The sequence below is a fragment of the Triturus cristatus genome, chromosome 12 (genome assembly GCF_964204655.1).
Source record: "Triturus cristatus chromosome 12, aTriCri1.1, whole genome shotgun sequence".
NCBI classification, from domain to species: Eukaryota; Metazoa; Chordata; class Amphibia; order Caudata; family Salamandridae; genus Triturus; species Triturus cristatus.
This window is the reverse complement of record NC_140595.1, coordinates 774,186,711-774,208,370: the sequence shown is the minus strand read 5'-3', so window position 1 is coordinate 774,208,370 and position 21,660 is coordinate 774,186,711. Positions and strand designations below refer to the sequence as shown.

The following is a 21,660-nucleotide window of genomic DNA, read 5'->3' as shown; positions in this document are numbered from 1 at the left end:
CTGAAGAAGTGACATAAGTGACATTAGTACCATAACACAGCCTTGGACTCGAGAGGATTTACAATGAGAATTATTTATTGAAGTAATATAGATTGCAGAAGGGAACATCAAACCTGTACTGGGCAGAGTTGTGTATCATTGTAATTTGTTAAATACATGGCTGAAGGAAGATTGGATTCCTGCAGCCACTATAAGAGTCTCCAGAGTTTTTCTTATATTGAGATTTTTTTACATTGAGTTTCTCATTGCTGGTTCTAATTAAAAGCTGATTGCTATTGAAAAGATTTTATCTTCAGAAGAGCAGTGGAAACACATGGCTGGCATCATGTTGGGGCCTTGAAGTCTCACATAATACAGTGACCCAATTGGCAGTCTCAGCGTGAATCGGGCATTAATTTGTTTGAGCATGTGTTCTCTGTGGTGGAGAACAGGTAATTTCCAGAAAAATATCCAGCAAAGCTCCTAAAAAACTGAAGTCTTTGACATGAAACCATGCGAGACATGAAACCACACGAGACATCTTGATGTTGACAGAAAAACCAAAAATAAGGAAAGTCCATATTAGCTGTAGATTCTCCCCCAGGGGTTCCCTATGAATACTCATAAGTGCACTGAACTGCCCTGCCTGCAAGTTCTGATTCACATCTGAATTACCTTTAAGATTTGCTCTCATTGTTTATTTGATGTAACTCACAGCCCCTCAGTGCAAAACATCTCCATTATTGACTTAGATGATGATTCTCCTGGAGAAGAACTAGATTACAGGCAAGTAACTTTTTCCTTCTTGAATGCCTCCACTAAGGGCTAACCTTTTACTAGCCAGTCACAGAGGTAAGGATTAGATGCATACCCTGTACAACATGTAGATAGGAGTATACAAGAGGATCATGTTCGTAAAAAATGTTGGAGTTGAGTTGCAGCTGAATGGAATACACCTATACTGATGATGCTGAACCCCAAGGCAAACCTGAGTTATCGGTGAAGCTCCTTTTTGGTCTCATTGATTTAATGTCTTCAGAATTTGCTGCAACGAGTAAAATGTGTTGACTAGCAGAAAGTTACAGGTATAGGAAATGTCTGACAGGCTAAGCAGTTTTTAGGGACTATGAAGTATATTCAGTAACACTCCAGGCCCAACACTTAATCTGAAACTAACATGGGAGCTCCCACGAGTAAAACCTTTTGCATCTTTGTAAGACTGAGGAATGTCAAAAACGTGATCATTCACTATCATCCTGAAATATACACTGTGGTGCGCACTAAAAACAAGATTTTGTACATAATTACTCACAATGTTTCTCTTGTAAACATTGTGTACTACAATAGTTATCCCAGAGGGTAGTACCAAAGATAGTAATGCAGAAATGTAAAGCTGTCACAGAGAGAAGAATAGACGTGGAACTCCTCTCAAAATTTCCATCCTCATGCAGATGGGATGCCTAATGTTACGCTTATAGGGGGCTGATATAATCAATTTTGTTTCGTGTGAAAATGTTTTACGTTTGCCGACATATTCAAGGATTTTTTTCTTTCATGTAATCCTAGTTCTCTCTCAGGGTAATCAGGGTAATCCCTATTGAAGTCATAAGCACTGAACAGTCCCACCCCCATGCAGGGATCCTGGAGAACTTCTTTACAACATATATAATCTCAAGTGTAGATGTTGGCCTTTCCTTAGTAAGGCATAAGACATTCATCTTTTGCAGCCTATAAGGAAGGCTATATTAGCCAACTGCTTAAGATTGCATGTTTTTTAAAGAAATAAATATATATTTATAAACCAGGCAAATTGACTAGAATTGCGTTATTTGAGTGTTTACGTTTCATTCACAAACCAGTTGAAAAAAGGAAAAGATGAAGGAGGAAAGAACAATGTAGCCATTTAGGCTGCAGCTATGTAGATATGAAAAGAGAGTGTCTGTTCCAGTCATAAACTTTATTCGGTTGTTACGACCATAAAAGTGCAAGAGCTTACAGTACAGTGATCCACCATTATATATAAATAAGAGAATCATTAGATAGTACACGTCATTTGCCAAACGTTTTGACGTATCACTGTTAAAAGTATTAAAACAACATTAAAATGATAAAATCTAAATATTACTTGTAAAAAATATACCACATTGTAATACAATAAGGAATCCACGCACATCAAAATTTGATCAATTTAAAAGAATATAAGTTACATAGTTATTACAGAGCCTGGGCATAACAATTTAATGAAAATTATGAAATGCTATTGTGTATGAAACGCGTACCTTCTAATAATCTACACTTTTCCAAGGAACTTTGCAACTCCACATGCTAAAGAAGGCCTACAATCAGATTTTCGGATACAAAGCGCTTCCTTGTGGCAACGAGTTCCCAACAATCTACAAACAGGGGCTAGCCACTCATGTCTTGGGAGACTATATAGAGGGCAAACAAAGAAAATGTGGCTAATTGTTTCAATCATCGTAGGACAATCCGGGCAGTGCTGTGTTGTGTTGTAACCAAAGGCTGCTGCCAAGCAGCTGTAAAGGAGTTCACAGGAGGGGAACCAAATCTAAATTGGATATAGAGTTTCCTATCCTGTGGAATGGTGATGAGCTCGATATACTGTTTGAAAGTGCTTTGCAGTTTGAATTCTATGAATTCTAGCATAAGATGACCCACAGATGATTGAGTGACAAACTACTGTAATACTCGGCACCAGTATTGGTTTTTAACCACTTCTTTGCTTGGCAGTTGTCTAACGTCTTTAGTTTCCCAAAAGCTCCCCAAACCTATGGCTGATAGTAATGACCTAACTTCATTGAACCACCCAATCTTTTTGAAGCGGTCAAGCTTGAAAACCTCATCAAGAGCTGCAGCATTATGGGAGAGCTTGGGGGTTTGTTTCAGTCACAGCCAAAAAAGCAGGGGATGCAGCCTAGCTTTGTACACAATTGAGCGTCTCCCCATATCTAGCCGTAGTGGTTGAAGTGGGGTACTCTGAGAAAGTGAACATATAGATCTTAAAAATGTATTCTCTGTAATTAACAGGCCTTCCATGTTTTCAAATCCACAGAGTTCAGCCCCATACAGAGCTGAACTCGCTACCTTGTGGTCGTAAATTTGAAGAGGGGCAGCTATTGGCTTGGTTTGTGAAGTTCTATGCTCCTTAATCAGTGCCCCAATGGTCTGACTTTGCTAAAGGTTCACCTTCATAATAGGGTTTTTCCATGTCATTTTCTCGGACAGGGTTATGCCGAAATAATAAAAAGTGGCCACTCTCTCAAGAGGGATCCCCCCCAGCAGCAGTTTACCTTTGAATGTTCTATGTGGATTCATTAGCAGAAGCTTGGTTTTCGAAGTTTTAACCTCGACCTCTTTGGTCGCAAAAAGCCTTAAAGCGATGCAAGAGCAGTTGCAGACCACTAGGCGTTTTGGACACTATCAATGTGTTGTCCACAAATAATAAAGTTGTTACTTTGACACCCCCCAACACAGGGACGTAGGCTGGTCCCTCCGCTAGATATTGGACTACACCATTTATAAATAATGAAAACAAAGTGGGGGCCAACACACAACCCTGTTAGACCCCCTTATCAACACTGATTGGATCTGTCAACTGGCCTTGGTCTCCCCAATGGACCCTTGCGTAGTGGTCCTCATGAAGGCGGACAACCAACGCCAGGATCTCAGGGGAAAGACCCATTTCCTTCAGAACATATCACAGCTTGCGCCTGGGGATGAGATCAATAGCGAACTTCAAATCAATGAATGCGATGTAGATGCTCCCCTTTTCCATAATCACAGTTTTCCAGGCCAATAAACTAAAACCAAAGACATGATCTATGGTGCTGATCTTCCTTCTAAACCCTGCCTGGAAGGAGGATAGTGTCTGTGCCTTTAAGAGCTCACAGCCCATTAGTATCCCATCATGCCCAGCAGGTGGCAGTGCCTCATTACTTTTTACAGACAGTGTCAGTATTAGGAAAGAAAAGTGTCTAACAATAGTCTCGGTTAATTCCACCGGGGTGGAAAGCAGGTTGCTTATGACTTCGGTGGAGATTTCCCTGAGAGAGAATTAGGATTATAGGTAGAAAACCATTTCTGCTCTCTCAAAGGATCTCCGTTGATAGTCATAAGCAATGAAAAGAGTATTAAGCCTATCCACACAAACAGCAGTGGACAGGAAAATAGATGACCCATAGACCAGACTATGCATATATATTTCTTAGGGAGGCCTTTCCTACTTGAACATCTGCTCGAGCATCTGAGTCCAAACACTAGTATTTGGTAAAAGTGTGAATAGATCTCCATGTAGCTGCTTTACAAATCTCAGCAATTGGTATATTTCTCATTAAAGCAGCTGTAGCCATTTTCCCTCTAGTTGGATTAGCTTTAGGTTTATCAGACAGAACGTTATTTGCTTTCTGGTAGCAGAACATAATGCAAGACTATCCATTGGGATATATATTGTTTAGAGGTGCCTAAACTCATACAGACTGAGCCATAGTTTACGAACAATTGGTCAGACTTGAGGGTATCTTTTTTTCTGTCCAGATAAAATTTTAATATTCGCCTAACATCTAGAGTATGGAGAGTCCTTTCAGCTGGAGTGGAAGGATGCTCAAAAAATTAGGCAGAGAAATGGTTTAATTAGTGTGGAAATACGAAATAACTTTCTGTAAGAATTTTGGATGAGTCCTCATAAATACCTTATTACTATGGAACACTGCATATGGTTTGTGAGAACATAACACCTGAATCTCACTAACCAAGTGTGCTAATATGATAGCTACAAAAAAAGCAGCTTTCCATGAAAGGCGTGGTAACAAGGATTTATGAATGGGCTCAAAAGGGGTCTGCATGAGGCGTGACAGTACTATGTTCAACTCCAAGGGAAGAGATGGACAAAGTATTGGAGCGAAAACGTCCTTCAAATCCTCTGAGACATCGTTAATAAAAGGAATTTTGATAAAGAGGGTTGAGAAGGACATTTTCGGTAGGCAGCAAGTGCCGCCAAATGAACTTTAATAGAATAGAACTGTAAGCCTGATTTGGCCAGATAGAGCAAATATAGAAGCATAGCTTCTTCTTGCCATTTCATAGGATTTAGTTCAGACTGGACTGTTCCCATGAGGCACAGGGTCACGACTGATTTGCATACAGTTGTGTCTGAACTGGGGTGGCAAAGTGAGCTAAAGAACGATGATGGATTAAACTCAGATCTGTGACCGGGGGTAAGTGTCTGAAAAGTTTCAGCGCTCTGTCAATCATCTCTTTGTGTTTGCTTTGTTCGCCCTAAGTTGGCAGGGTATGCCCAGACGTGGGTCCCTTGCTCACTTTGCCACTGGATTCAAGCTAGCCTGGCTGATGAGGGCCGTTAGCCCGAATGCGGTCCCGGATGCTTGTTTCCTGTCCAGGGAAGACATGGCTTGGCAGTTCGGGCTGGACTGTTCCCATGAGGCACAGGGTCAAGACTGATTTGCATGTAGCTGTGTCTGAACTGGGGTGGCGAAGTGAGCTAAAGAACGATGACGGATTAAACCCAGATCTGTGATTGGGGGTGAGTGTCTGAAAAGTTTCAGCGCTCCTTTCATCATCTCCTTGTGTTTGCTCTGAAATTCTTGCCACTACACCAGATACAGAATTTCTTCCATTTAAAAGAATAGGTAAAACGTATTAATGGACATTTAGCCTCTTTGAGAATGTTCATGCAGTATTGTGGCAGATTCAAATGCCCATTTTGTACTAGCTCAGGAGCCAAACTGCCCAACTCAAAGAGGGTAGATTAGGGTGAACCATCTGGCCTCTGAATTTCGTGAGACGGTTCAGTGTGCATGGCAGCTTCATGTGTGGATGGTCCGACATGTGGAGAAGGTGAACCACCATTGTCGGTCCACTCTGGAGCTATAAAGATCATTCTGGCCCTCGAGTACGACTATTCGATGAGTAATAAAGGAATCAGGGACATGGGAGGAAAAGCGTAAAGAAATTTGCCAGCCCAGTCGATCCATAAGGCATTCATTCTCCAGTGTCCCTGGTTGGAGGTACCTTGATGAGAAGCCTGGGCATTTTTTGCTTTCTGAGGTTGTGAATAAATCTAAGTGGGGGAACTCCACGTGGAGAAGATGCTTTTCAAGACATCGTCATGAAGAACCCACTCATGGTTTTCCTGAAGAATCCTGTTCAAGGAGTCTGTTTGAATATTTTGAGCCCCTGGAAGATGGGTCACACTGATGCTCAAGTCACTGGCTATCAATTGTATGAGCTTTGTGAGACAAGGCTCTGGATCTTGTTCCCTCTTGTTTGTTCAAATAGTACACTGTAGTTGTGTTATCCATCTGACCGAGAAGGGGTTTTGACTTGAAGGACTTAAGAAAAGCCTTTAGAGCTACTTGAACCACTCGTACCTCGAGGAGATTGATGTGATAAGTAATTTCCCTCGGAGACTAGGATCCCTGGATTTGAAGGTGGAGCATATGCGTTCCTCAACCTTACCATTGTCTGAGAAGGAATCTCCTGGGGAAAGGGTATCCCTCAAAGGAGATTTTTCGGTTAGCACCACCATTTGAGGGACTGCTTCACTTTAAGGGAAAGTGTGATCTTGTCCTTCCAGTTTTGAGTATTGATCCCACTGATCCTCCAAACATTCTTGAAGGGGTCTTATGTGGAGATGGGAGTTTGGTATCAGAAATATGCATAATGCCATTGAGCCCAGGAGAGATGACACTTGTCTCATTGAGGGATGAGAAGCTTTCACGGAGAGTGATACTTCAGATGGATGAATAACAGTCTATACACTTCTACTTGTATGGTGTTGATGGTGGCACATGGATTATGCAGTGACTGGACCAGAGAGAAGGTCAATTTGTTGTGATTAGCCTGCAAGCCTAGTCAATGGGGAGTACTGATAGTCATCTGATAATAAAGTTATGCTTCTTGTCATGTTGACGCCTTGATAAGTCAGTTGTCTAGGTATGGGAAGACAAATATGCAGAGTTTCCCGAGATGTGCAGTGACCACTGCCAGGCACTTCAAAGAGGTTCTGGGGCTGATATGAGGCCAAAGGGAAGTACTTTGTATTTGATTGGTAGTGATCATGGCCTACTACATATCTCAGAACTTTGTGTTGTTTCCTGGCTACGGGAACGTGAAAATACACACCCTGGAGATTTACTGAGTAAAGCTAGTCTCCCTGATTGATTCTGGGGATTGATTTCATGAAATGCAAGCATTCTGAATTTTTCTCTCTGTATGCATTTGTTGGGGAGTTTCAGTTCTAGTATGGGTCTGAATTAGTTTTTGAGGCCTTTCTTCTTCACCAAAATATAACAGGAATAAAACCCCATGCCTCGGTGGTTGGGAGAAACGATCTCCACCACCTGCTTCTGCAGACGGATGCTCACTTCCGATCTGAGCATTTCTAAATGTTGATTGGAAGGTTTTGGTGGGATATTTGGTGGAGGACAAACCTGAGACAAATCTGAGACAATAACCATTCTGTACAATTTTCAGAACCCAGGCGTCTTTTGTGATGGATTGCCATTCTGTCAGATATTGTTTTATACTTCCCCCTACCGGAGTGGGGCATGGAAGAAGGGGAAGCAGAGACTCATTGTTTGGAGCCTGCTTCCCTGCTTGGACAGGTAGGTGTCCCGTTCCTCTGTTGGGCTGACGACGTTGGTGCTGCTGGAAAGGTCTTTGCTGCTGTTGTTGGTGGTGACCGTGGAACCATTGAGGGGTTTGAACTCTCTGCGGGTAGAAGCGTCATTCATAATGCTTGTAGGTGTGGCTATTATGTTCCTTGCATTTATTTAGACCCACCACCGTCAAGGTCTCCATCTTAGACATCATCAGACCCATCTCATCACCAGTATGACTGCCGAATAATGTGTTACCCGAGAAGGTTAGATTAAGAATATGCTGTTGGTATTCTTGTTTTAGGGCTATTAGACGAAGCCAAGTTTGCCATCTAAGGACCAACCCATGACAGTATCCTTGGGCTGCCAGTAGTGAAGAATCAACAGAAGAACTAATGACTTGGTTGGAGACCATCATGCCATCATTTACCACCTCAAGGAAGTCCTCTCATCTATCTCTCAGGAGGTTTGCTGCAAACTGCTGCAAGGAGTCCCATTAGGCTCTGTCATACCTGCCCAGCAGGGCCAATGCACTTGCTGCTTTCATGGTTGTGGGAGCTGTACCACATACCTTCCGTCCTACTGAATCAAGCTTCTTTTTCTGTTTGTCTGGTGGAACTATAGATGAAGGAGTAATAGAATGCACTTCTTTTGCAGCTAGGATGAATTCGGAACCAGGGGGAGGATCTGAACGAAGAAACAGGAGGTCCTGCTCTGGAGCACATACTTTTTCTGGAGCCTCAACTGAGCTGATTTGGCTGCAGCTGGTGTAAGGTATAGCTCTATGGCTGATTCCAACAGACACAAAACCAGTGGTAGGATGGGTCTGGATACCACCCACTGGTGAAGCCTCTCGAAGATTACTGATGTGGATGTAGTTGAGGATGGCATTGAGGTATTCAACTTCAATGACCTTCGCACAAGCACCACTGGAAAGACCTGTGGCTGGGGAGAATCAGCCAGTGTTGGTGAATATCTCCTAGTGCTGGGGAGGAAGAAGTAGAATAGGGAGAACGAAGTCTTGATAGTGTTCTAGACTAGACTTGGACAAAGACGCGTGATGTGTGTGACAAGAAGACTGTCGTGAAGAGGAGTGTCGAGACCGATGGCGATGTGCTTATTTTGAATGATGACGAGATCTGGAATGAGGAAATTTTGATCCTTCAGGAGAAGCTAGAGTCCTCAGCAGAGGTGCTTCCACAGGTGTTTGTGGAAGAGGCACCAGCAAAGCAGGTGGAAAAGATGCTGGAGAAAGCGGCGGAGGTGGAGGAGGCAAAGGACAGTCAAGAAGCAAGAGGCGCTGGCGAAGTAGGTGGAAGAGATACTGGAGGAGGAGGCAGAGGAGGCATAGGACAGTCCAAAAGCAAGATGAGCGACAATGGAGAATACGCCTTGAAGTATTCAGAATCAGAGGTGGATAGTAATCATCTTGATTTTCTCACTTTTCTTACAGATCTAACATTTCCTGCTGTCGACAGACTTCTCAATGTCGATTGTCAACTATGCGTTGACATCGACAGACGTCTCAAAGTTGAACTTCTCCTATGTTTCGATGTCGAATGTTGTCTCTTCAACATCAACCCTGCTCTCGACAACAAGCATGTAGGCACTGTATCTTATCTCAACGTCAATGTCCTTGACGTAGTTTTTGATGGTGGTCTCTCTTTTTGGATCTCTCTTGCCTAGAGTCCTCATATGAAGGAGGAAGAGCCCTGGTAGAGGACTGCCATTCTCCTCGCTTTCATGATGTCTTACCTTCTGACTGTGACTGTTGGTGCCTGCACCACTCTTCTGTCCCATGAAGGTGAATCTTCCCTTTCAGGGGCCATCTGGAAAAGGTCCTGCAGTGTGGACATCTGTCAGGAACATGACTCGCAGGAAGACAGATGATACAAACGTCATGGGGGGTCTGAGTTAGCCTTCTTTCTTACACAAGCAGGATACTTGTCAAATAAAGATGGCATTTTATTTGACAAAGGAAAACAATTATCTGTCAGAAAAAGACAGAAAAATACTGGAACAGATAATATCTTTTGAGTGAAACGTTTTGAGAGACATTTTTGAGGAAAAAAAGCCAAGAATGCTGAGCTCAGTGCGTCAAGATCCTGTTACCAGCATCCGGAAAAAAGAACTGAAGCAACTGCTCCTGTCACCTGCTGGGCATGATGGGATACTGGTGGGCTGTGCGCTCTTAAAGGTGTAGATGCTCTTTTCATATCTACATAGCTTTAGCCTATAGGGTTACATTGTCCTTTCCTCCTTGATCCATTCCTCTTTTTAAAAGTTTTGTGAATGAGATTTAAATACTCAAATAAGGCAATTCAAGTCAATTTGCCTGTATATATATATATATATATATATATATATTTTTTTTAAACATGTTTTTATTGGCATTTGGATAATACGTCAAGAAGATACAAATAGAGAGCAGGAATTCCTACTTCATATATCACAATGGTGCACGTCGCAGCATTGGCGCCGTAGAATCAGCCGTGCCACATATATACATAGAACACATGGTAGAACCTTGGTACAACTTAAACATTGGAGCACTGGTGGCGACTGATTCCACTTACTATGACCGTTATTGGATTACAAGCATATGAATGCATTCCATGTTGCTCTATTACACTGTAATTATTTGGGAGTCATAGCAATAGGCACCTATATGGCGAACTTATTAATCCAGAGAATGAAAAGAGAAAAATAACCCCATGTATGTAGTCATATCAAAACAAAGAACAAATGATGCCTAAAAGAAACTTCTAAGTCACCCAGCTGGCCCAACGGGGAGATGGGGCGGGGGTGGGGAGTATGAAGGGAATCACGACAGGAGGCCAAACCACTACAGTGCTCTATCATGGGTGGGGAGGGGGCAGGGGAGCGCACAGCAGGGGACAAAAATCTCATTCCAGTAGCCAAGCAAGATCATCCATCACTTCACTTAGGTCATTCATTCAACCCAGGGTCTCCGACATGTCCTCCCTCGATGTGTCCGGAGGGGTACTGTGGCGGGTATCCCACACTTGGAGTACCTCAGCCCACAGCTCCGCCAGTGGTCTGCGCCGCACCCCCCAGGTGTCATCCCTTAGCAGGGCCCTCTCTTCCGCCGTGGGGCATATACCAACATCTCCCTCCCAGGATGCAACCGTGGGGCTACATTGGTCTTCCACTTCAGGGCAATGCGCCGCTTTGCTAGGATCAGGTCCAGGTCTATAAATCTAGTGCCAACCCTACCTGCCCTGGGCCTTGGAAACAGCCCCAAGAAACATACCTCTGCTATACAAGGGAGTGAGCGTCCCAGTACTCCATTGAGTGAGGATATTACTGCTATCCAGAAGTTTCAGAGCCCTGGGCAGTCCCATGAAATATGTTTAAATGCTGCATCCGGTTCCTCACACCTTGGGCAGGCACGGGATCGCCCACATACATAACCTGTAGCCTATAGGGATTTAAATAAATCAGGTGGTGTGGTTTGAGTTCTTGGAGTTCCGATCGAAGTGACAAAAAAACTCTGCAGAGTTCCAAAAGCGATGCAGTGCGGGATGAACTGCTGTTCGCACTGATCTTCCTGCCACTCTGGTAGAAATTGTACCGGGGTAGCAGCAGCTCACGCTCACCAACTTACCGTTGGCGAGTGCGGGCATGAAAAAAAAACTTTGCTCCACTACGCGGAGCAGAGTTTTCTGCACTTCGCGAGCTCCGCAGACCACGAAGTGAAGAAAACTCTGCGAACAGAACGGAGTTCACAGCCCAGGCATAGTAGAGAGTTAAACTGAAAATGTTTAAAGTTAAAGCTGGTGTTCCCGGAGACTCTCCTGGGGCTCTCCTTAGATTTGTTCCACTCAGAGTCCGTCAGGTCCCTACCCACTAAGTGAGCCCATCTCTAACCATGTCCCTGACAGGGGTTTCATGACCATGGCCAGTTGTACTCTATAAAGCCATTTTACCAGGTGTCTCACCGAGCCCAGTGTCACCAGTGCCTGTAGAACCTCATGTGTTTCCAGCGTCCCTCCACTCCCAGGCCATGTATCCTTAAATATCTTAGCTATTGTATGGTATGTCAAAAATTGGCCGGGGAGGGGGACCAAATCAGTCTATAATGTCATTTAACTGAATCAGTTCCTTAACTGAAAACAATTGCTCACTGTCACAAGGCCAGCTGCCATCCAGTCATCCAGCTGCACACTTGTAAACGGTGACAGGGGATTCCCATGTGGGAACCCCGACAAGTGCAAATTCGGGGAATACAGCGGTGCCATAAGGGTATGCCAGAAACTTCTCCGCCAGCACTGTACGCCATCCTAAGTAGAATCCCCGATGTGGGTGCAGGTGTCCTTGAGTTAAGGAATTTAGCCAGTCGGTGGCTCGGCTGGCCCGCCCGTCCCACAGGGTCCAGTAAATCAACATCTCTGCCATCCAGCCAGTGAGCCAGACACTGGAGTTGGGCAGCCAGATAGCATAGTTTGAAATCAGGGGCCCCCACCCACCCTCCTTCGGAGACCTGTTTCTCCCACCAACCCCAAACAGGTAACGGAGCAGGGAGTCCAGGTTGTTAATCCAGGAGCGCAGGAAAGGAAGATTCACAAAGTAATACAGGAGTCTAGGGAGCATAATAATTGTGGCTAGGGACATGAGGGCCATCAACCAGCAGTTTCAGAGAGTGCCTGAACTGAATGCTGGTCTTAAGAGATCGGCACACCGGCCCCAAATTGACCGCCCTGAGGTTCTCTAGGTCATAGAACACCTGGATACCCAAATAATGAAAGGACTGGGGTGACCACGTCAATCCCGCCTGTATTCCAGCAGGTCGCGCCATGTCCACTCTTATGAGAAACAGGTGTGTCTTGGACCTGTTAACCAGTAAGCCCAAAACTTTAGAAAAGTCTTCCAGTAGCCCGATGGCATGGGCCCCGCCGTCCTGCCCGTCCCTCAGATAGAGCAGCAGATCGTCTGCATATAGCAAAATGACATGTGCCCTACCGTCTATCACCAGGCTGTGGTCCGTCCCCTCTGCTGAAAAAGAGCCACCAAGGGCTCAATATCCAAAGCAAATAGCAAGGGAGACAAGGGGCACCCCTGCCTGGTACCCTGGTGGACCCAATTTGCCGCAGAAACCATGCCGCCTGTCTTCACCTGTGCGGTAGGATTAGTGTAGAATAAGCACACCCAGCGAACCCAGCCATCCCCCAACTCCATCAGTCTCATGGTTGCATATAAAAAATTAGACTACAAGCAGGCAAAGGCCTTCTCCAGATGAATGAACATAATCGAGGCATCCGGGTAGGAGTCTCCCTATGGTGGAGAATGTGAAATAGCCTACGAAGGTGCCCTGAAGTGGACCGTGTCGGGATAAACCCATTCTGGTCTGCATGCATAAAGAACTCTCATGTGTGAGAGTAACGTCGAAGCTTAGATTTTGCGAAGAATTTTGAAATCCATGTTTAACATGGAAAGCGGGCGATATCCAGACTGGTCCGTGATGGATGTTTTGGATTTAGGGAGGGGGATCTCCATTGCCTCCCTGGAGGAGGCTGGCAGGGATCCCAAACGCAATGCTTCTGCATATACGGTCTCAAGCTTGAGGGCAAGACTGAAGGCAATGGGGGGGTCCAGGCATTGGCCCAATGGCCATTTCCATAGGATTTTATAATAGTCATGAAGAGCTGCATTGATGGCCCTGAGGGCATACAACGGCTATCCCCCTCCCGTGAGGATTTGCGTGATGAGGGTTCCACTGGACTCCACATGCACCAACCAGGCCAGAAGCCTTCCTGAGTGGCCCCCTTCCTCATGCACCCACTTCCTGTAGCACTTCCGCTCCAGGCAGTGGAGTCGTTCCAAGGCGACTCCAACGATTCTGCTGGGAACTCTGTAAACTGTATTCTGCTGAATACTAGATCTCTGATCAAGCATAAATATGAGTCTGAATGCCTGATGCATATGTCAAACCCGGATTTGGTTTTACCTAACGGACAACTGGGCTAATGAAACATCTGAGTCCGAATGGATTACTGCGCTCACGGTAGGCTATGAAATGGCCAATGTAGATAGGAAAGGTAACAAGCATTGGCATAGCCAATAGGTCTCACCTTTGGGACCTTATAAGTGTTTAGTTATCCAGCACAATATCATTGGTACAACAACATTTGGGGCATCATGTAGGTAGCCAAATACCGGTCGGTAACGGCCGATTTTCGGTAATTATACCGTTACCGACCGGTATTTTGGCTTTTGGTATGTAGGGGGTGAATTTCTGTATTCGGTAATTTACCGAATCGGTAAAATTACCGAATCGGTAATTTTACCGATTCGGTAAATTCCGAATACAGAAATGAGATGTAGGGGGAGTGTGTGGGTGTTGTTTGGAGTCGGTATTTACCACCAACTAATAGTTGGTGGTAAATAAAGAATGGATGTGGAAAAGCATTACATAGCGCTTAGAAGTGTGCAATGTGGCAGACATACATGCCCTTAGGGCATGTATGTGTGCCACATGTGCACACATGGCCGAATCAGGGGTGCAACAGGGTGTCAATGTGACACCCTGCCACCCTTGCATGTGTTCCCCCCATTACCGAATCGGTATTTACCGATTCGGTAATGAGGCATACCTTCCCATCAATGGGAAGGTATGCCTCATTACCGAATCGGTAAATACCGATTCGGTAATTACCGACTCACTCCGATTCGGTAACATTTACCGAATTTTTACCTACATACACTTTACCGATTCTTAAATACCGAATCGGTATGATTCGGTATTTTAGAATCGGTAAAGTGTATGCCACCTACATGAGGCCCCAAGTGTTGCATGGCTAAACACTTATAAGGTCCTAAAGGCGAGACCTATTGGTTATGCCAATGCTTGTTGAGTTTGGGGGCCAATTGCTTTACAGAGTCCATTAAAGCGTGAATGTAGCAGCCCAACAAACAAGTGGCATTAGTTGACTTCAGTGCCATACTAGCTGAAGAGAAAACCTTTTTAGCTGACTGTTCCATTTTCTTTGAGTCTCTGTCAGCTGGAGCTTGTGGAAATGCCCCCGAAGATTGTTTGGAGCTGGATGCTTGCACTACCAAACTCTCCGGAGATGGGTGTGAAGAAAGGAAGCTCGGATCCCCTGGAGCTACTCTATATCTTCTAGCCACAGCCTTTGAAACAGCAGGCGAAGAAAGTGGCTTGCGCAAAACATCCATGATAGGATCCAGGATGGCCTCATTAAAAGGCAACAGAGGCTCAACAATTGAGGAAGGCGAATGTAGAACCTCCGTCAATAAGTTAGGCTTATATATTCAGCAGAAGGCAACTGCAAATCTAAAAGCTCCGCAGCCTTCTTTATAACCAAATGGTAAGGAGCCAGCTCTTGAGGCGGAGAAGACCTTGAAGAATTAAGTTCCCACTCAGGAGTGGTGTCCAATCCACTTGCCTCCTGAATTCCTTCAAACTCATCCATTGAATCATCTAATTCACCTTCCTCCACTTCCTCTGCATGGTACTGCTCCTCTTCTATAAGCCTTTGAGCCTCTCTCCGTGAACAATAAATAAATTTAGAGCTTGCATGTTGTTCCCCATTACAGCTGGAAATAACAAGGTACTGGGAAGGTATTACAAGCCAGAATCAGTGATTCTGCCACAGTAAACCCGGCTCCCCCTGTGCCATCATACCCATAATCGTGGCGTATGATGCCTTGGCAGCTGGACAGATGCACTCAGTATCTAAAACAGTAGATCCCTCTTAACCGCTGTTGATTTTGGCTTGCCCCCTTACATTTCCATGGCTCATTCACGCCCCCAATACAGAACCCGGGGACAGTGTCTTGTCGAGCAACACAGTATCACGATTACATTTATCTAGAAGACTTGTTCCCCAGCAAGGACAGTATACCAAAATGCTTGTAAAGTTTACGAAATACACAAAAATTGAAAACATATTTTAAAAACTTCAGATCTCCTACAATATTCTGCTTGTGTGAACAAATTTGTAGATGTGAATGAAACTTACAAACATGAACTAAATGAAAGCTCTTGCAGTGTTCTCTGTCCTACATGTGTGTCGTATTTCCAGAGGCCACTACACTGAAAAGGCTTCAAAGCACACCACATTAATGCATTTTGTGGTACATTTGGGCTGCCGTGACCCCATTTATAGGGGCATGTAGAATAAGGGGGCTGAACGTCATTCTGAAAAGTGTTCCTTTTACTTCCCCTCCATCCTTGGGCTGAGTGTGGGTATCAATAGTGCACCTTTGATCTCACAGACACACACACAGCGTGGCACCGTCTGGGCCTGGAACCCGCCCTGAGCCCCCATGACGGATCCCAGGCCCCTCCTCAGTAGGCCGTGAGGAGGCTGCGCGGGCACGCCCAGGCCTTGGTGGGCACCGGAGCGGGCAGAGCCAAGAGGAAGGAACATTGTGTGCTGCTGGCAGGTCTGCAGGATACCGTGTGTCTCCTACAGGTGCCGATAATGCCATGTGCGGGCGGAGTGCTCCCCGCAGCTCGAGCCAAGCCGTTACCGGGAGGGGCTGAGACGAAGCGGCGGCCTGTAGTGAGTTCAAGTCTGGCCGGTGCAAGGAGGGGGTCTCACGCGAAGAGGCTTATATGGAAATAAAGAAAGACATGGCTCATTAGGATCCAGTGCCAGGATGCTTGGGCAGGCGGTGTAGCCACAAGGTCATTCGGAGTGTGCAGTTGGTCACGCGCACATGATGTTTTGAATTGGGTGGTCACGGGAACCCAGGGGCCTAGTAATCAATTGCGCAACAAGTGTATTGGCACCAATTCCTAAGGGTGCGAGGGGCTTTCAGTGCTTGAGCTATGCCCATCTATAACAAGCTGTGGCGAAGGGGAAAGCGCATTTTGTTTGTTTGCATTAGGGAGGTTGTCACTCCTGCCACTCAATTACCTAATGTAGATTTATTTCATCAATCTCAGAATATATTTTTCGTTATTGCCATGTGCATTGCTTAGTATATAGATAATGGTGCGCTGGAGCCAGGGAGGGTCCTTTGTGTAGCGGTACATCGGGAAGTGCGGACTGAACGCGGCACCGTGGGAGAATGCCTATAGTGCGGAAGGTTGGCATGGGCGCACGGAGACGCAGGGTGGATGTGTCGTGCCCGGCGGCCCCGCACGTATGCAGCTGCAGCATGTGCGGCCCCGCCCGCCTGTCACCGCTGGAGGAATTAATAGCGCGCATTATCTCATCATCGTTGTCTGCCGTGACCCAGGATGCCCTCCGCGGCTGCTCCTACTGGGCCTGGGAGCTGCGTGGCCAGTTTTGTATCACACGGCCGGTACTTGCTTGACGCCTCCCTCAGGGAGCTCATTATTGCCTATAATAATTACTAATAGAACGAGCGCTGCGAGGGGGACCCCGGATGACGGCAATAGTGAAGTACGCCCAAGGTTATTGATAAAGCGCCCTAAAAAAGAAAGACGTGTCAGTGACTTACCACACTCTGCTAACATTCTCAGTGGTCTGCAGGGCACGAGATGTAAGAATTCTGCGTGACAGCAACGTCGGTCAATTACAGCGCTCAGAAGCGGCAGGAGTGCTTTATGAAGTGCTACACAACAAACACGTATGACAATCTCTAGTCTTTCCTTACCCAAAGCACAACCTCGTACATTTATGTTTTTCTTACTATAGCATTCTCCGCAAAACTGGAAGCTTAAATTAATCGGACAGGGAGTGAACGTGGTAGTTGTGAAAATGACTGGGGGTACTGATGAAATGTAATGTTTGCTCCTGTGTTGTGGATGGGACGGTGATGAGGGTCTGTGAGCCACGGGCGTGATTGTTAAATGTGTACGCCTATGTTCTGCAAGTAAACGCGGGCGCAGTGTTAACAAGTTTGACGAGGAGAGGAGGAGGCAGTAGGGGGAGGGGAGAGAGGAGCGGGGCTGTTTCCCTTGCGGGAGCGAGCTTTGAAACCATCAGGTAATTACAAATAGATGGTTTCAAAGCTCGCTCCCGCAAGGAAATCGCCAAACGTGCTCGCGTTGCCATTCAAAGCAATGCAAAGCGTGCACGTTTTTGGCCAAAAAAGTGAATCGATTTCTAAAGGTCTCCTCCTATGCAGCGCATGCGTGCTGCGCAGGCGAGAGCTAAAACGGGTGGTGGCATAGCAATTATATACTGTTCCTGTTCTAAAACCACCTTGGAGCCTACTCAGCAATTTGAAGTAGAGGCAATGAATTTTAATATTAGAATCACTAACACCTGGTCCTTCCCTGGTCTACTTCTCTACGGGCCGTCAGGGCCGAAATCCGTGTTTATACAATCACTGTAGACTTTTATGGAATCATGTTTAGATTTACCCACCTTCACGACACTTGATGACTTTAACTTTCACCTTGAATCCGAAATAACGCAGATACATCAACTTTACTGGATAACATGGCAGGATTTGGATTGACTCAGATCATCTCAGAGCCCACGCATAAGGCCGATCAGACTCTGGATGGTATTTTTATAAATAACTCTAACATTACATTAGATAAAATACTGCCTTTAACATGGGCGAACCATAAAGCTATTTCCTTCAAACTTCCTCGCAAAGAGAGAAATATGCGTCCTTCAAAAAGCCTGCCTCCTGCTAAGTTTCGACCTTGGCACATAGTTAATAAAAAGGATCTTGAAGAGGCCCTTGAAAGAAACCTTCCCATGCCCTGGACAGCTGGCGAAGGTCTGTGTTTTGAACGTCCACTGCTTTGTCCATGATTGTTTCTGATGTTGTTACACCCTTTTTGATGATGGCTTTGGCAGGCTCCTTCTTAACCTCTTACACTCTGGTATGAGGCTGATTACTGGAGAGATGTCATGCCACATTTGGAGATCATAACGGTTCACAATTGCCAATGCATTTGTAGCATTGAATTATGTTGCCCCCATGGAACCAATTTGATGGCCCAAATTATCTATGCGCATGCAGTCCCTATCATGTTCTTTGATCTGCGATGAACACAGAGTCGGGTTTGGAATGGAACATAAGGAAGGCTGGGGCCCAGTCTAGGGCATTGTACTTCTTTCTAAATGAGGCACTATTGCTGAAACTGTTGCCTTCTGACCAAACAAAGTCCAGTCTATGTATGGATCTAATTGCTTTGTGCGGCTGCTCCTTGAAGTAATTTAGGTAGCATTGTTGGTCCACCAAAGTAACTGCGAGATCACATTTTTTAGCCCCTGTTTCCATCAGCACCTGGAAACGTGCTATGTCATCGGGAGGTGAATCTGGCTGGATGGGCAACTTGCAACTTTCCTTTGGTATGATATAATAATCCCACTCTTTCTTACCTCTAGTGTCTAGTAGTTCACTCTCTTCCACCAAATAGGAATACAGAGACACTGATGAATAATCGTCTCTCATATCCTTAGGAGTTGGCAGAATCAATGGTGTAGTGACCACCCTTGACTGCTGGAGTCAAAGGTGAAGGGAGTGGAGGTAGCAGAGGAGGCGCTGGTAGCAGAGTTGGAAGCAGAGGTAGTTGTTGAGGGAGCAGACATAGGTTGTTCGGCAGGTGCTGAGGGACCAATCAATCAGGGGCTTTTAAAGCGCGCTACTCACCCGTGAGGGTCTCAAGGCGCTGGGTGGGGGCTGTGCAGCTCCGGGTCAGCCGAAAAGCCAGGTCTTGAGGCTATTCCTGAAGGTGTGCAGGGTAGGGGAGCGTCTGATGTTGGCTGGAAGCTTGTTCCAGGTCTTGGCTGCGACATAGGAGAAGGCTCTTCCACCTGTTCTGGTTCGGTGGATGCGTGGGGTTTCTGCTAGGGCGAGGTCGGCAGGTCGGAGGTTTCTATTGGGTACGTGGAAAGAGACGCTTTCGTTGAGGTATTTGGGTCCGTTATTGTGGAGAAATTTGTAGGCGTGGGCGAGTAGCTTGAAGGTTACTCTCTTCTTGACGGGGAGCCAGTGGAGGTCTCGCAGGTGCTGGGTCATGTGCTCATGTCGTGGGATGCCAAGGATGAGTCTGGCTGCGGTGTTATGGATGGTCATGAGTTTGTGTAGCAGGGATGTTGATTCCAGCGTAGAGGGTGTTCCCGTAGTCCAGTCTGCTGGTTATGAGAGCGTGGGGGGTGGTCTTTCTGGCTTTGGGGGGGATCCACTTTAAAGTCTTGCAGAGGGAGTTGAAGCAGTTGGAGGGGATGACGTTGATTTGGCAGGTCATGGTGAGGGAGGAGTCTAGGATGATGTCAAGGTTCCGTGCGTGGTCCGTCGGGGTGGGTGGGTTTCCAAGGGCGGAGGGGCACCACGTGTTGTCCCAAGCGGAGGAGGACGGTCCCAGGACAAGGACCTCTGTCTACTCCGAGTTGAGCTTGAGGCAGCTGTTGCTCATCCAGGCTGCACAGTCTTTCATTCCTTCCCAGAAGCTGAGAATGGTGTCTTTGGGGATCTTCATGAGAGAGGGGATGAGCGGGGTGTCGTCGGCCTAGGATACTATTCTGAGCCCATGCTGTCTGACGATGTCGGAGAGGGGGGCCATGTAAATGTTGAAGAGCGTGGGGCTGAGAGATGAACCTTGGGGTACTTTGCAGTTGATCTCTGTGGGTTCGGAGAGGAAGTGTGGGAGTATGATCCTTTGGGTTCTACCGGCGAGGAAGGAGCGGATGCAGTCGAGGGCAGTTCCCCCGTATGCCGGCGTCGTGCAGTCGGGCTGCAAGAGTGTGGTGGAAGACGGTGTCAAAGGCTGCAGAGAGGTCTAGCAGGATGAGGGCCGCCATGTGGCCCTGGACGAGTAGCATGTGGATGTCGTCTGTGGCAGCGAGGAGGGCGGTCTCGGTGCTGTGGTTGCTGCGGAATCCAGACTGGGAAGATTCGAGGATGGCGTTATCTTCGATGATGGTGGTCAGCTGGGCGCCGACGAATTTCTTAGTGACTTTGGCTGTGAAGGGAAGGAGAGAGATGGGCCTTTTCTTTTTCAGGTCATTCGGGTCAGCTGTGGGTTTCTTGAGGAGGGGCTTAACCTCTGCCCGTTTTCATTCGTCGGGAAAGGTGCCGAAATCGAATGAGGCATTGATGGTGCGGCGTAGTTCGGGTGCTATGGCGGCGGCAGCTCTGTGGAAGATGTGCGGCAGGCAGGAGTCCATGGGGGCTCCTAAATGGGTGCTCTTCATGGTTCTGGAAGTATCTTTGGTGGTGACCGGTGTCCAGGTGGTGATGGTAGGCTGGCTATCGTTTCTGGAGGGAAGGGTTGTTTCTGCAGGTTGTTTGCTGAAGTTGTCGTAAAGGGCCTTGATTTTCAGGTGGAAGTAGGAGCCGAGCTTGTTGCATGCCTGTGGCTTTGCTGGGGCGTTTGGTGAACTGCTGGAAGATGTTGAAGAGCTCCTTAGAGTTGGTGGCCTTGGTGAGCATTTTGCCCCGGATGAAGGTCCTCTTGGTGGCTCTTAGAAGTTGGTGGTAGTCGGTCATTGCCTACTTGTAGGTGTTCTGGTCCTCAGTGGTTTTGCTGTTTCTCCAGCATTTTTCAAGATGTCTGCAGGAGTATCTGGCTTCTTGGAGGTCGATGGTGAACCAGGCTACCTTCAGGGGGCGTTGTCTGTCGGGGTGGTGGAGGGGAGCAAGCCTGTTTGAGCAGCTGGTGATCCAACGGTGTAGTTCCTGGGCTGCAGAGTTGGCGTCGGTCGTGGCGTTGGGGGGGTCGTGGATGAGGGAGGAGTTTAGGTGCTCCTCTGTGACCTTGCTCCAATTCCTTTGTGGTGGGCAGGGTCAGGCTTGTGTTTGTTGGTGGTGTTGAAGTAGAAGTGTACGCAGTGCTGGTCTGTCCAGAGGGGCTGCAAGGTGTGGCTGATGTGGATGTTGGTCCCACCAGCGAAGATGGGGTCGAGGATGTGTCCAGCCTTGTGGGTGGGGGTGGTGACGAGCTGCTTCAGTCAGAGGTTGGCGAGGTTGTCCAGGAGGGCAGTGTAGTCGGGGTCACTGCAGTTGTTGAGGTGGAAGTTCAGGTCTCCAATGAGTATGTAGTCCGTGGACGAGATGGCGTGGGGTGCGAGGAGATTGGCAATGGTGGTGGTGAAAGAAGAGTGAGGCCTGGGGGTTTGTAGGAGAG

At 46.6% G+C, this 21,660-nt stretch overlaps 1 protein-coding gene across 1 annotated transcript in view; it reads right to left on the bottom strand.

The window, feature by feature from the left end:
- Positions 1 to 21,660, bottom strand: part of DNAH2 (dynein axonemal heavy chain 2) — a 2,945,517-nt gene that overhangs the window by 2,304,591 nt on the left and 619,266 nt on the right. The window lies entirely within an intron of this gene.